A 13,232-nucleotide genomic window follows, 5' to 3' on the forward strand; every position below is an offset into this window, starting at 1 on the left:
ATTTTAATAATCGCTGTACAACAATTTTCCAAAATCTACTGTTGTACCACAGTTAATAATATACTAAAGTGCCAATCCAATAAAATAGTATATTTACAATTAGTGATCACAGATTTGTTTTTGTTTTAACCATTCTTTTAGTTTATAAGTAAAACCTTTAAATGCATGAGCACCTTTAATGACATCTGGTAAGAATTCCAGACATTACACCTTTAAGTGAAAATACAGTTTGTGCAAATTGTGTACGTTGTCTTGCCTCCATGCAGTTACCTATGACAGCAGCCCTGGTAATTCTGTTGTTATAATCTGAATGGAGTTTTATAAATCCATTAATGGGGGAGGGGCAATATCATGAAGAGACTTAAAAACCAGAACTAGAGTGTGTATCCCAATTCTAAAGGCCTGAGGGCATCTTCCAAAGCAAAATGACTACTGAACTTATATCCTGGTCGACTGAGATGATCCATGAGCTAGCTGTATTATGCTTGTCATGGCTCTACCAATTTTCCAGGAGAATCCTGGATCCCTCTCACCTGTTTCAACCCGAAGTGCATGGCCTGCATTGTGGGAGCAGGTACTGACAGACAGTGACTGTTATGTAGACCTAAGGTGTGTAAAAATTGATTCAAAATCTTCAATAATTATCAATGTGTAAACATAGAACTCGTAGCTTCTAATGCACAGTCTTTGAGAATGGATGTTCAATTGTCGGATCACTCATAGTCCCTGTTCGGGACTGTTGTTTTTCTCATACCCATCCACTATACAAAGCACTTTGTATGACATCATCTACAAACACATATTTTATAAATAATCCAACAGTACTTTTTATATTGCATCTGGCCTTGGAGGGGGGTTGGGGGTGGGGGGGGAAATAAATCTATAAAGCAATAAACAATGTGTTCATAAAAGGACATTATTAATAAAAGGCTGTGGGTAGGGGCTTCAATCTTTTATTTGCTTGACACAATCCTCCAGTGAAGACCTATAAATGACATACAGCTAATACATTAATTTAGTAAATCTTACTTTGAACGTAATGCCATATGTTCTGCTTGTCATTTCTTCAGAGGGAGGAGGTTATGAATTAAAGACCATTACTGAGTTTCCATTTGTTTTACTTCTGAAAGGATCATACTTCATGAAAGTAATATGCTATCATCACAGGAAGTGTTTTAAACCAACAGGTTCATATATGAGTAATTGTTTTCACCTCAGCAATGTCTTTGGTGTCAAATTCTGATACCTGAGGTCCGGACAGGGGAAGGGCAAGCATGTCACTGGAGCTAAAGCATGTGAGTCATTAGAGGATACAACTTGTGGCAGAAGGAAATATACTCCACCCCTTTAATGCCTTCTTTCATGTCATTAACCAAACAGCTACTTTCCCTTAATGCTGTCTAGCTAGTGACATGCGTTGCTGGGGTGACCAAGGAATTGCAAGAATTGCACAACAAACTACCTAAAAGCAAGACATGTACACTAAGTGCTTACATTACCTGGCATGGTATCAGAATTAAGAGACCCTCATCATGTGGAAGTCCATGACAGGTATGATTTATCTATTTTTTATAAGCAATAACCCTAGTGAACTTGCTTCTCACAGGCTGTGTTGGAGCATTCCCCCATGCCAAACAACAAGCAAGTGATGACTAAACAACAGAAATTACAAATAACCCCTTACCTGATGGCAGACCTGCATAACTCTAAGTGCCCCCTCCTACTTCCCCCTAAAACACTCCATAAATCCTCCCCTCACAAACTCCCCAATTCAACGTATGGCTAGGAAGCAGTGGAAGGGAAGACATTCAGAGGCACAATTGGTGCGTTCTTGCAAAGCATTTCTGCACATCTCTAGCATTTGATTTGCTGGCTATTAAGAGTCAGCTTCAATAGCTTTTCCACAACTCCGTACCAGGGTAGCTCTGCAGATAGGAAAAAGGGAAAGAGAGAGAGAAGTAAAACCTAACTTTTTTTGCTGTCTATATATTTCTTTTTGCAAACTGTCTGTAAAATAAAGGTGCATTTAAAAAAAGCCTTTCCTCTTGAACATTTATTTTTGAATTTCAGGCCCTAATGGAATCCAGTGAAAAGAGACTATTAGTTTACTCTCCACTTAGCCTATTTAATGAGAATGAGAAAACATGTACTGTCTTTCAGCGAAAGAAGGACTTGTAGTCTGAAACGTCTTGATATAATAGATTTTTTTTTCTATCAATTATATATTCTTTGCAAAAAAAATCAATTAATGCATCAGTTAGGGTTGATATTAAAACAACAAAAGTAAGGTTTTTAACCCTAACTCTGCATTCCCTCCCACCCCCTCACAAGCAGTGGAAGGGTCTAGGCAACACAAGCAACCACAGACAGCCATCATCAGTTAAGACGAACAACATACAACTCTCTGCAGATAACACTGGAGAATACAGAACATAGTGGTATTACAGCACAACGTAAACAGCCCAACTGTGATGGTGAGTCCATCCCTCCCATTAAACTGTATTCTGTTGCTCATCCAGTACGACACTGAAAAACTCTTGGTTGATCCGTGTTGTTGGTGCTGTCCTCTCAAACTGACATGACACAGCACATTCCACTCACCCATGTAAACCCAGTTTCATAACAGTGTACCTCATACACTTCCATTTTTGCAGGTGACAATATCATTGTGTCATACACCTGTCACATGGGTGCCCTGTTCTTAAAGTGCTCCCATTCCCCCTATCCATGTTACTATGAATGCTAATGCCGGCCCATCACCCCTTCCTCCCTTGCAAAACACTGTATTATGCCATTGAACATCTGCAATTCCACAGAACAGAAAGTTATGCTAGGACATAGATTCATATTACAGCACTATTGGTAGTCCTTCTGTCATGCACCTGTCTCTCACGATTTACCATACATATACACTTCCCCTCATGTTGCCCTGCATGAAGTTCCCCACTCAACAAACTGACACACATCAAATATATGGATGCCACACTAGACATTGATCATGGCAGTGGAATTCATGTTGGTGCCACCATTATGCATCACTAAAGAAGATCCCCGCCATGACAAGAAGAATGGGCCAAAATCACTCCGACACTGTGCAAAGCTGGTACATACTTACCCCAAAAGATTTAAAGCTGTTATTGCAGCGAAAGGTGGCTCTACCAAATATTAATGTGGGGGGGTTCAATACTTATGCAAGCAAGATATTTCAGTTTTTTATTTTTCTTAAAAATATTTCCCAACATAAAACCAGTGTCACCTTACAATGATTGATTTTGAGTTTCAGTGTTTTAAAATAAAATATCAAACAGAACGAAATTTCAATGTACCATTTGTAATTCAGTAATATGAGAGAATTGGTCATGGGTCTGAATACTTTTGCAAGGCACTGTATATATATATATATATATATATATATATATATATATATATATATATATATATATATATATATATAATAGAAACATACACTTACCGTAATATAGCAGTAATAATGACTATATACTAAACAATGTACGTCAGTTCGTACACATCTCCAGCTACACATCTCTTAAACTATGAAACTGAACATGAACACATTTTTGAGTTTCTGCACACCACTGGTGCTTACATTAAATAAAATAAATTTTAAACATTATGGCATTATCTAAAGATAGATAGAGATTCTGAATAGAGCATGAATATCTTGAATTGCTGACCTAAAAGGAAATTGTGACCATTCTTGATTTACAATTTGAAAAAAAATGTAAACAGTCTAACAAATCTAAAAGATTGCCATCACACACACACACACACACATAAATGGCTCACATGCCCAACTGAAACAAGTTCAGTGGCATGTTATTCATCTCAAACCACAACTAATCAACCACCACCAGACCTCACCACAAACTAACCAATGTGCTTGCCAAGCAATGCATCTTTTAACTGGCAAGGTGGTGTCAGCTACTCACAAAAATGAAACGGGAATTCAATTCAAGAAAACATTTTATTCGTTACTGTTATTATCAAATATCCTGGTCTCAGTATCAAAACTTTACTTAAGTAAAAAGTTATGTTCGTTTTTAAACTGTATGCAAATATCTAGTAATGTTTAAGGCACTTTGAATAAGTAATGTTTTGAAAGTGAGATCACATTAGATACGCATGTGGAACACCAGATTCCATGAGCATAATCTGCCTTCAAAAAATACACTTTAAGACATGGCTAGCCTCTTCAGACATGTTGTTCCTTAAACGTGTGGTTCTTGCATTCTACAACTAATGGTTTCTATGTTCTCATTATTTTCTTAATCTTCACAGGTTCACAAGTTCAGACTGCTTCCTAACGACATTGACATGCAATTGTGTAGAATTCAAATTCTACGTCCCAGATTTTACAGCTTGGTATTATTATTATTATTATTATTTATTTCTTAGCAGACGCCCTTATCCAGGGCGACTTACAATTGTTACAAGATATCAAATTATTTTTACATACAGTTACCCATTTATACAGTTGGGTTTTTACTGGAGCAATCTAGGTAAAGTACCTTGATCAAGGGTACAGCAGCAGTGTCCCTTTAACTTCAATACTTTGTGGAAGCTCTGCAACATTTTATGTCAGATTCTGTCTTTTATAATTCTATAATCCTTGTGCCAGCAATTCAACTTCATTTATGATTTTATATTTGTTTTTATCTAACTAAAACACCTTACAGTACTGAAACTTGGCAGGTAGCAATATAGTGGCAATAGGAAATACAATGGTGAAGTCAAGTGACATGAGTCTATATAAAATATCTTAACAGACCTAATGCCACCTCTTTTAAAATGAATAAGTCTGCTCTCTTGTGGAAATGCCTCATGTTATTTTGTGACTCCTATGATTTCTACAACTAGAAACCTGAGATTCCTGCAAACTGAAGTTTTCAAGTTGCTGTGTCCTCTACAACATATTACACAAAATAATGCATTTCAAGGTAAGCTTTGCTATGTTAGTTTTATTATGCTTTGCGTTGATAGAAAAGGCTGAAATGGCTAAAACTGCCATGCAACAGAAATCCATAGCATATGAACACCACACTGTTTTCTTTTCTAGCCCAGAGATGAGTGGTCCATACTAAGCCATCTGCATAAACTGGTTTTATTGAATGCCTCTCATTCAAATACAGATCAGGATCAATCTTGCTTAGCTCCTGAGATGTGACCAGAATCCAAAAAAGTATAACTACAGCCAAACCTAACAAAAAACACTTCTTATGTGGTCCCTACCGCTGTTACCTATTATTATTATTATTATTATTATTATTATTATTATTATTATTATTATTATTTATTTCTTAGCAGACGCCCTTATCCAGGGCGACTTACAATTGTTACAAGATATCACATTATACATTATTTCACATTATACAGATATCACATTATTTAATTATTTTTACATACAATTACCCATTTATACAGTTGGGTTTTTACTGGAGCAATGTAGGTAAAGTACCTTGCTCAAGGGTACAACAGCAGTGTCCCCCACTGGGGATTGAACCCACAACCCTCTGGTCAAGAGTCCAGAGCCCTAACCACTACTTTTTGGAATTAAAGCACGTCAAAGCATTTCTCTTTTGCTTCATCCCTGCATTTGCAATGAAGCTAACAACTGCTCCAACATCAGCTTAGTTTCTGTTGTGCTTACCTATAGGTCATGTGATGTGAGCACCATTCGGCTGCTCCAGCTGTAAACATGCAAGTGTTTCCTCTGTGGTTTTCTGGGTAAACTGCTTCTCACTCGTGGGCAGAGGATGTGGGCAGGCTTGCTGAAACACGGTTTGCTATTCAAGACCTTGCTGAAACCTTCAAGACAAAAAGAAAAAAACACATAGATGTGACAAATATAGAAAAGACTGACCCCATTACTCAAGAAGTCAAAGCATTCTCAGAAGTTCACAGCATACTTTACATCTTATCAAAATACATGATGATAGAGTGCAAAGCACAGCACATAGCTGAGTTCAAAGTGTCTCAACTCTGAAGGCATGCGCTTTATTTACTATTACTTAAAAAAGTAGAAATCCAGCAAAGCCAGCTTTATGAACTCACAGCAATATGCATTCTCCAGAGCATGTTATATCTGTCCAAGCATATTTGCTTTTGATTCAGAAGGTTACAGGTTCGAAAACGAGAACCTGGGCTGGGAAACAGGTCTAGTGCTTTATAGGTATTAAATGTACCAAGGGCACTTCACAAAAAAAATAGGGGTATTAACGTCAATGCCTTCAACAGAGCTCGGCAGTTCTTAGTCTACAAACATTAAAAAAAAATGTAAACACATACAGGCATGCACATAGTGTGGAATAGTAGGACCCACTGACCCTGCAGTACATTTGATGTCATGTATTTTCAAATGTTGTTACTATAATTGCAACTCTAAAGTGCCTTCAATCACCCAGAAGTGTGGTAACATATGTCTTACCGTGCACCCTGTCTTTACAGCTTGGAAGAAAGACTGCATGTGTGATTTTTTCATATCGTAATTGCGTTTTGGTGTGCACTTTAAATATACAGTAGACTTTCTTTCAGCATATGAAAACAAGTATAATAATAAAGTTTTTGTGCACAATACAATAATTAGCATGCAATGCAACAGATGTCACAAAGCGGGACTGGGCTAGACAAAACCTTTAGATTAGTGATTTGCACCTTGATGGCAATGCGCAGATATTTAAAATAATTAAAATAATTCAAAATACATTCATATGTGTTTGCACTGTTTATTTTTGTTGTATTGTCACATCTAAGTTGAAAAGGTCAGTTGAAAATCTTCAGCTAAATTGGATTTTCAGCTAATCTGAGTAGCCCGTCACAATTTCATCAAGTCAGCAATGAACCAGAAATTCAACTGACTCTGTGGTCTGCTTACTTGCTTGCTGGGCGCCACTCAACACAAACAAAACTTTGTTGTTGTTTTTTTTTTCATACAGAATCTCTTCATTGTTAAGGTTCAACACAACCACGCTCTTCACCGCCTATAGAAACTGCTTATCGGCTGCATTCTGTACTAAAGACCGAGGCACTCAAAGGCGCACTAGTCTTAACCGACTAAATCGAGATTTTTAGATCTTAAGAAAACAAAGAAAAGTGATTATCATTTGAAATGTATACGATTCAATTTATTTTCTGACAGTGTTAGACTAATGTATAAATATGAAAAAAGGGGAATATCTAAGTGGCCTGTAGTTCTTAAACACCTGTCATGGCGGCAACTGTTAAAATTCACTTTTTTAAAAGCTGTTGACCCCGACACCATTTGATGTTTATGCAGGTAATTTAAGTCCATAGTGTTATACCTACAGTTCTACATGTTTCCTAACTGTTACAAAATAAGGATTTGAAGTGAATAATATTTACAAAGAACAGCTGAAACCTCAAAGCAATACAAATATACAATATTTCAATTTGACTGTTAAAATATTTATTCAGTCATCATAACGTAAATCAGATTTGTATTGTAGCAATTGATGTATTCAAATAACAACAACGAATTAGTTTGGAAAATCTGCCCCCATAGGAAATTAATGGGGATGAAAGTCCATGCCAGGAGGCCTGCAAGCCAAAACGAGCCTAGTGTTCTGAAAAGCCTATTTCCAAAACAACCTATCAAAACAAAATAACATTAGTGCTCATTCATACGACTGGCTCTATATACTCTCTCTTCAAGCCACAAAAATCAATCAAACCACCATAGCAAATGAAGTCAGCAGAGACGGCTACCTCGGTGCCAAGTACCATAGCTCTAGTTTTTTTTTTCATGGTATATATACAGTGCCTTTCAAAAGTATTCAGACCCCTGACCAATTCTCTCATATTACTGAATTACAAATGGTACATTGAAATTTTGTTCTGTTTGATATTTTATTTTAAAACACTGAAACTCAAAATCAATTATTGTAAGGTGACCCTGGTTTTATGTTGGGAAATATTTTTAAGAAAAATAAAAAACTGAAATATCTTGCTTGCATAAGTATTCAACCCCCACACATTAATATTTGGTAGAGCCACCTTTCGCTGCAATAACAGCTTTAAGTCTTTTGGGGTAAGTATGTACCAGCTTTGCACACAGTGTCAGAGTGATTTTGGCCCATTCTTCTTGGCAGATTTGCTCCAGGTTGTTCAGGTTGGTTGGACGACGCTTGTGGACCGCAATTTTCAAATAGTGCCACAGATTCTCAATGGGATTGAGATCAGGACTTTGACTGGGCCACTATTGGACATTCACCTTTTTGTTCTAGAGCCACTCCAATGTTGCTTTGGCCTTGTGCTTGGGATCATTGTCCTGCTGAAAGGTGAATTTCCTCCCAAGCTTCAGTTTTTAAGCAGGCTGAAGCAGGTTCTCTTGCAGTATTTCCCTGTATTTTGCTCCATCCATTCTTCCTTCAGTTTTAACAAGATGCCCAGTCCCTGCTGATGAGAAGCATCCCCACAGCATGATGCTGCCACCACCATACTTCACTGTAGGGATGGTGTGTCTTGAGGCATGGGCAGTGTTAGGTTTGCGCCACACATAGCGCTTTGAGTTTTGGCCAAAAAGCTCTATCTTGGTCTCATCTGACCACAAAACCTTTTCCCACATCACAGCTGGGTCACTCTCATGCTTTCTGGCAAACTCCAGACGTGCTTTCAGATGGTACTTTTTGAGTAACGGCTTCTTTCTTGCCACCCTCCCATACAGGCCAGTTTTATGCAGAGCTCTTGATATGGTTGACTGGTGCACCATTACTCCACTCCCAGCCACTGAACTCTGTAGCTCCTTCAAAGTGATTGTTGGCCTCTCTGTGGCTTCTCTCACAAGTCTCCTTCTTGTTTGAGCGCTGAGTTTTGAGGGACGGCCTTTTCTTGGCAGTGCCTGGGTGGTGTGATGCAGCTTCCACTTCCTGATTATTGATCCAACTGTGCTCACTGGGATATCCAAACACTTGGATATTATTTTGTACCCTTTCCCTAATTTATGCATTTGTATTACTTTATCTCTAACTTCTGTAGAATGCTCTTTGGTCTTCATTTTCCTTCAGATTCACAGCCTGACCAATGATCCTTCAGCAGTGGGGTTTTTATCCAGAAAATGTGACAGCAACTTTAATGGTTCACAGGTGGAGGCCAATGGTAAGGTAATTGTGTCCTCGTTAGGGCAATTTCTTTCATCAGTGTAAACTGGGAGCTTCCACAGCACAGGGGTTGAATACTTATGCAAGCAAGATATTTCAGTTTGTATTTTTTGTTTTTTTTTGTTTTTTTTAATTTTAGTCGTCGCCAATTATTTTTACCCCGGTTTTCACCCCAATTTAGCATGCCCAATTATTATCTGTATCCCCGGCTCACCGCTTGCAACCCCCCCCCCCGCCGACTCGGGAAACGGAGGCTGGAACACGCGTCCTCCGAAACGTGCTCCTTCCAAGCCGTCATTTTTCGCACTGCAGATCCACAGCAATGCCACCAGACCTATAGTGCCGGAGGACAACACAGATCTGGCGGCTCCGCTGCAGAGCCACAGGCGCCCTATCGGCCACAGGGGTCGCTGATGCACGGTGAGCCGTGGATTCCCCTGCCGACCTAAGCCCTCCCTACCCGGGCAGCGCTCAGCCAATTGTGCGCCGCCCCCTAGGAACTCTCGGTCACGGTCAGCTGTGACATAGCCTGGATTCGAACCTGCGATCTCCAGGCTATAGGGCACATCCTGCGAGGAGCGCCTTTACTGGATGCGCCACTCGGGAGCCCCCAGATATTTCAGTTTTTTATTTTTCTTAAAAATATCAAACAGAACAAAATTTCAATGTACCATTTGTAATTCAGTAATATGAAAGAATTGGTCAGGGGTCTGAATACTTTTGCAAGGCACTGTATATATATATATATATATATATATATATATATATATATATATATATATATATATATATATATATATATAGTGGCATCGTGGCATTATAATAATTATAACAGTATTTACATTTATTTTATTGCAAATTATGAAAGAAGTCCTATAAAATGCAGACCACGATATCATTCCCTTCGATATTTACATTATGTACTAAAACAACCACATATATTGATCAATAAAATTAACCTCCAATATTTAATCAATTATAAACTTACCACAATGTAGATCCAAACTGAATAATTTGTGAAATACAGATGATGGTTTTACTTTTTTTCTTTCATTACCCAATCAAATCATTGAGTGAAAATGGTGACTGCAGTTAATAACAAATAACAAAAGTGTTCTAGTATTCTATGTTCAATAACCCATTAGATGGTGGTTTGCACTTACTGGAAACATGATAATTACTAAAAATAATTTATTTGGAAGTGTTTCTAAGCTGTAAAAATAAACTTTACAAACACTGCAATTAACAAAACGTGAATGTGGTGGCTCTTAACACAAGATGCTGTGTGGTGGAACTATGTTTTCATTTAAATCTGTTTAGATTTGACTGAAGTTTATACTCAGATTTTATGACATAATTTCCTATATGACTGTATTGGGTTGGGTGGGAGAATTTTCTTAAATGTGTTTTGAAAATTGAAGTTTAACAACTGAAATCATAAATTGTGCTGCTCTAATGTTTAAGTAAAGGAAGCAAGTTTATATCCGCCATTAAGTATTTTATTTTAAATTACTATTAAGTAGTGTGGAATAGTGGTTAGGGCTCTGGACTCTTGACTGGAGGGTTGTGGGTTCAATCCCCAGTGGGGGACACTGTTGCTGTACCCTTGAGCAAGGTACTTTACCTAGATTGCTCCAGTAAAAAAAACCCAACTGTATAAATGGGTAATTGTATGTAAAAATAATGTGATATCTGTATAATGTGAAAAAATGTATAATGTGATATCTTGTGTGAGATTAAGAGTGTCAAAGGGGTTAGAGACACAGAACGACTAGGAACTACAATTCCCAACAACGGGGCAAACATACCGTGCATGACGGGTAACAGCGGTAGCTTTAAAAAGCTGCGGGAATCAGCTAGAGGGGTGAGCGAGAACAGGTGCACACACGAGCCGTGGGACGGGAGAGTACCTAACCCAGACGAAAGTGGGCAGCGGCATTGGGAGCGAAATTGGGAAATTAACCAGTGGTAAATCAGAGGAATACAATTGTAGCACTCGTTTCTAAAACGGTACAGCGTAGTGGGACATTCCATTGAAGCAACCTTGCGGACTACCTTTGTCACCAGTCGGAGACAAGCATTGTTTCTACAGCGGGACTGTGCACGGTGGTTTTACCTTGGAAACAACACGGCGGACTACAGGCTTCCCTGCATCGGAGCAACTCAGAGAACACTGACCAGAGTGAGTACGCTGTGTTGTACTGTTGATATGGAAGTACGGGACTTGTGTGTGTGTAAACAGAGTGCTTAAAGACTGTATCAAAAGCCCACGAACTGGGCAAGTGATTAACCCAGGAGAACTGTGTTCGGCTGGAAGAGTTGTGTACAAATTACGCAGGGACACAGAAAGGGTGATTTAAATGAAAACAACTTTATTGTATGTCCGGGGAACAGTGGAACCTGCAACAAAAGAGAGGCGAGAGTTAGAGAACGCTCAAGTGCTCACTGTTTTCACCTGTATTAATTCTATTCTACACAGCAGTGTTATTACTTACCTTTACGAAAGGTTGGCCGGGTGTTGTGGCCGCACTATACCGCAAACAGGCTTCCGGGGTCGTCGGGATTACAAACCTGTGAGTAGGACGGGGACTACCACAACTCCACAGCGCCATCTGGTGGATGTCCGCGACAACCTGGAAAAGAGAAAGAAGCCACAATACCAAGCCACCAACAAAGAAACTTGGATACAGCAAGCCATCTCTCACCTGAGGGTTTCGTTCCACAAAAAAGTCCTGGACTGTGTTTATTTGAGTTGTGTTATTATTTGTCTTGATAATTGGAACTTCTGTGTGTTCATTTGTAGAATATAAGAGGAAAAGGAAAATCATTAAAACCGAAATCTCCTTGGACCTGGGTCTCTGTCACGTTCTTCTGCACCAAAACAGGCACTACGTACACATCTCATACTTACGTGGACTTCACCAGTTCACACTTGTTACAATTGTAAGTCGCCCTGGATAAGGGCGTCTGCTAAGAAATAAATAATAATAATAATAACTAAGAGTTTAAAAGAAACAAGTGAAGATAGTGTTTAAATGTTGTGCATTTTTATGTAACCATTAGGTGTTGTTTATGTTTTTTATACTTATGCACTGTTTTTTTACTGTATCTTGTAAAGAGCTTTGTGATGGTGGTCCACTATGAAAGGCGCTATATAAAATAAAGATTGATTGTTTGGGGACCAGGAGCAGGGGCTCCTCCCTAGTTAATCCAGTCAATCTATCAATTAACCTCCCTATTTAAGCCCTGGGTCGAACACTCATTCTCTATCTTGCTTTTTGCAGTTGCATATTGTCACGCAGTGCTGCAGACCCCACTTGTGTTTGGTTTTTTTTGGTGGGGGGAGAGTTTGCCGTCTGTGCTTGCCTATGTGTCGCCAGGCTTTCGCTTACATTATTTCATTTTTCTGTGCTTTGGTTGTGAGAAACTTTTATAGGCGTGGTTCACCCTAGTTAGTTTTTTTTATGTGTTTGTTTGGTGGGCTCTGCCATACCTCTCTGAGATTCAAAGTGCGGCTTATGCTCCGCCGTGCTCTGTGTTTTGTCAGCCATGTTCATTGTTTTGTCAGCTCTGCTCTGTGTTTTGTCAGCCGTTGTCTGTGATTCTTTGTGCTTTTATTTGTTTGTACAATCCCAGTAACCGTTTCAGGTTTCAGAATTAGTAGCAACACATTCATTCTGCTAAAATATTACATTACCGTTGATGATGAAAAAGGCTTAAACAAAAGCTGATGTTGATAAGTAATGGGAGTAAAAATAAAGTAGATAGTGTGACAAAGTGTGGAGGAAAATAGTCAAAGGGCAGGTATATAGGTCCCAGAATCAGATATAGTCTGTATCCTTTTTAAAAATAACCAAATGGAAAACTATGTATACCAGCATGCTTTGTGGCAGCTGGGAGAGCATTTTTGGGGTTTGGTAACTGCTGGCCATCTTGGGCATCATGGCAGGGTGCCATGAGCCAGAATGGAAGCTCGTTAGGAGAAATGGGAGGCAGCTGTTTTTATTTAGTATTAGCTGCAGAGAGTATAAAAAGGACACACAAGAGAGAGAACTCGAGGGTGTGTGGACATGAGGGGGTGACCTGTAAAGGTGAGCG

At 38.8% G+C, this 13,232-nt stretch overlaps 1 long non-coding RNA gene across 4 annotated transcripts in view; it reads right to left on the reverse strand.

Moving 5' to 3' along the window:
- Nucleotides 1-13,232, reverse strand: part of LOC117435626 (uncharacterized) — a 247,838-nt gene that overhangs the window by 16,657 nt on the left and 217,949 nt on the right. For 3 of the 4 annotated variants that reach the window (XR_009315328.1, XR_009315320.1, XR_009315323.1), the window contains exon 5: nucleotides 5,669-5,826. This is a non-coding gene — a long non-coding RNA (uncharacterized LOC117435626). Of the gene's footprint in view, nucleotides 1-869; nucleotides 1,926-5,668; nucleotides 5,827-13,232 lie in introns of those variants that run through there. The other variant, XR_009315326.1, reaches the window with a different exon arrangement.

The sequence above is a fragment of the Acipenser ruthenus genome, chromosome 3, assembly GCF_902713425.1.
Source record: "Acipenser ruthenus chromosome 3, fAciRut3.2 maternal haplotype, whole genome shotgun sequence".
NCBI classification, from domain to species: Eukaryota; Metazoa; Chordata; class Actinopteri; order Acipenseriformes; family Acipenseridae; genus Acipenser; species Acipenser ruthenus.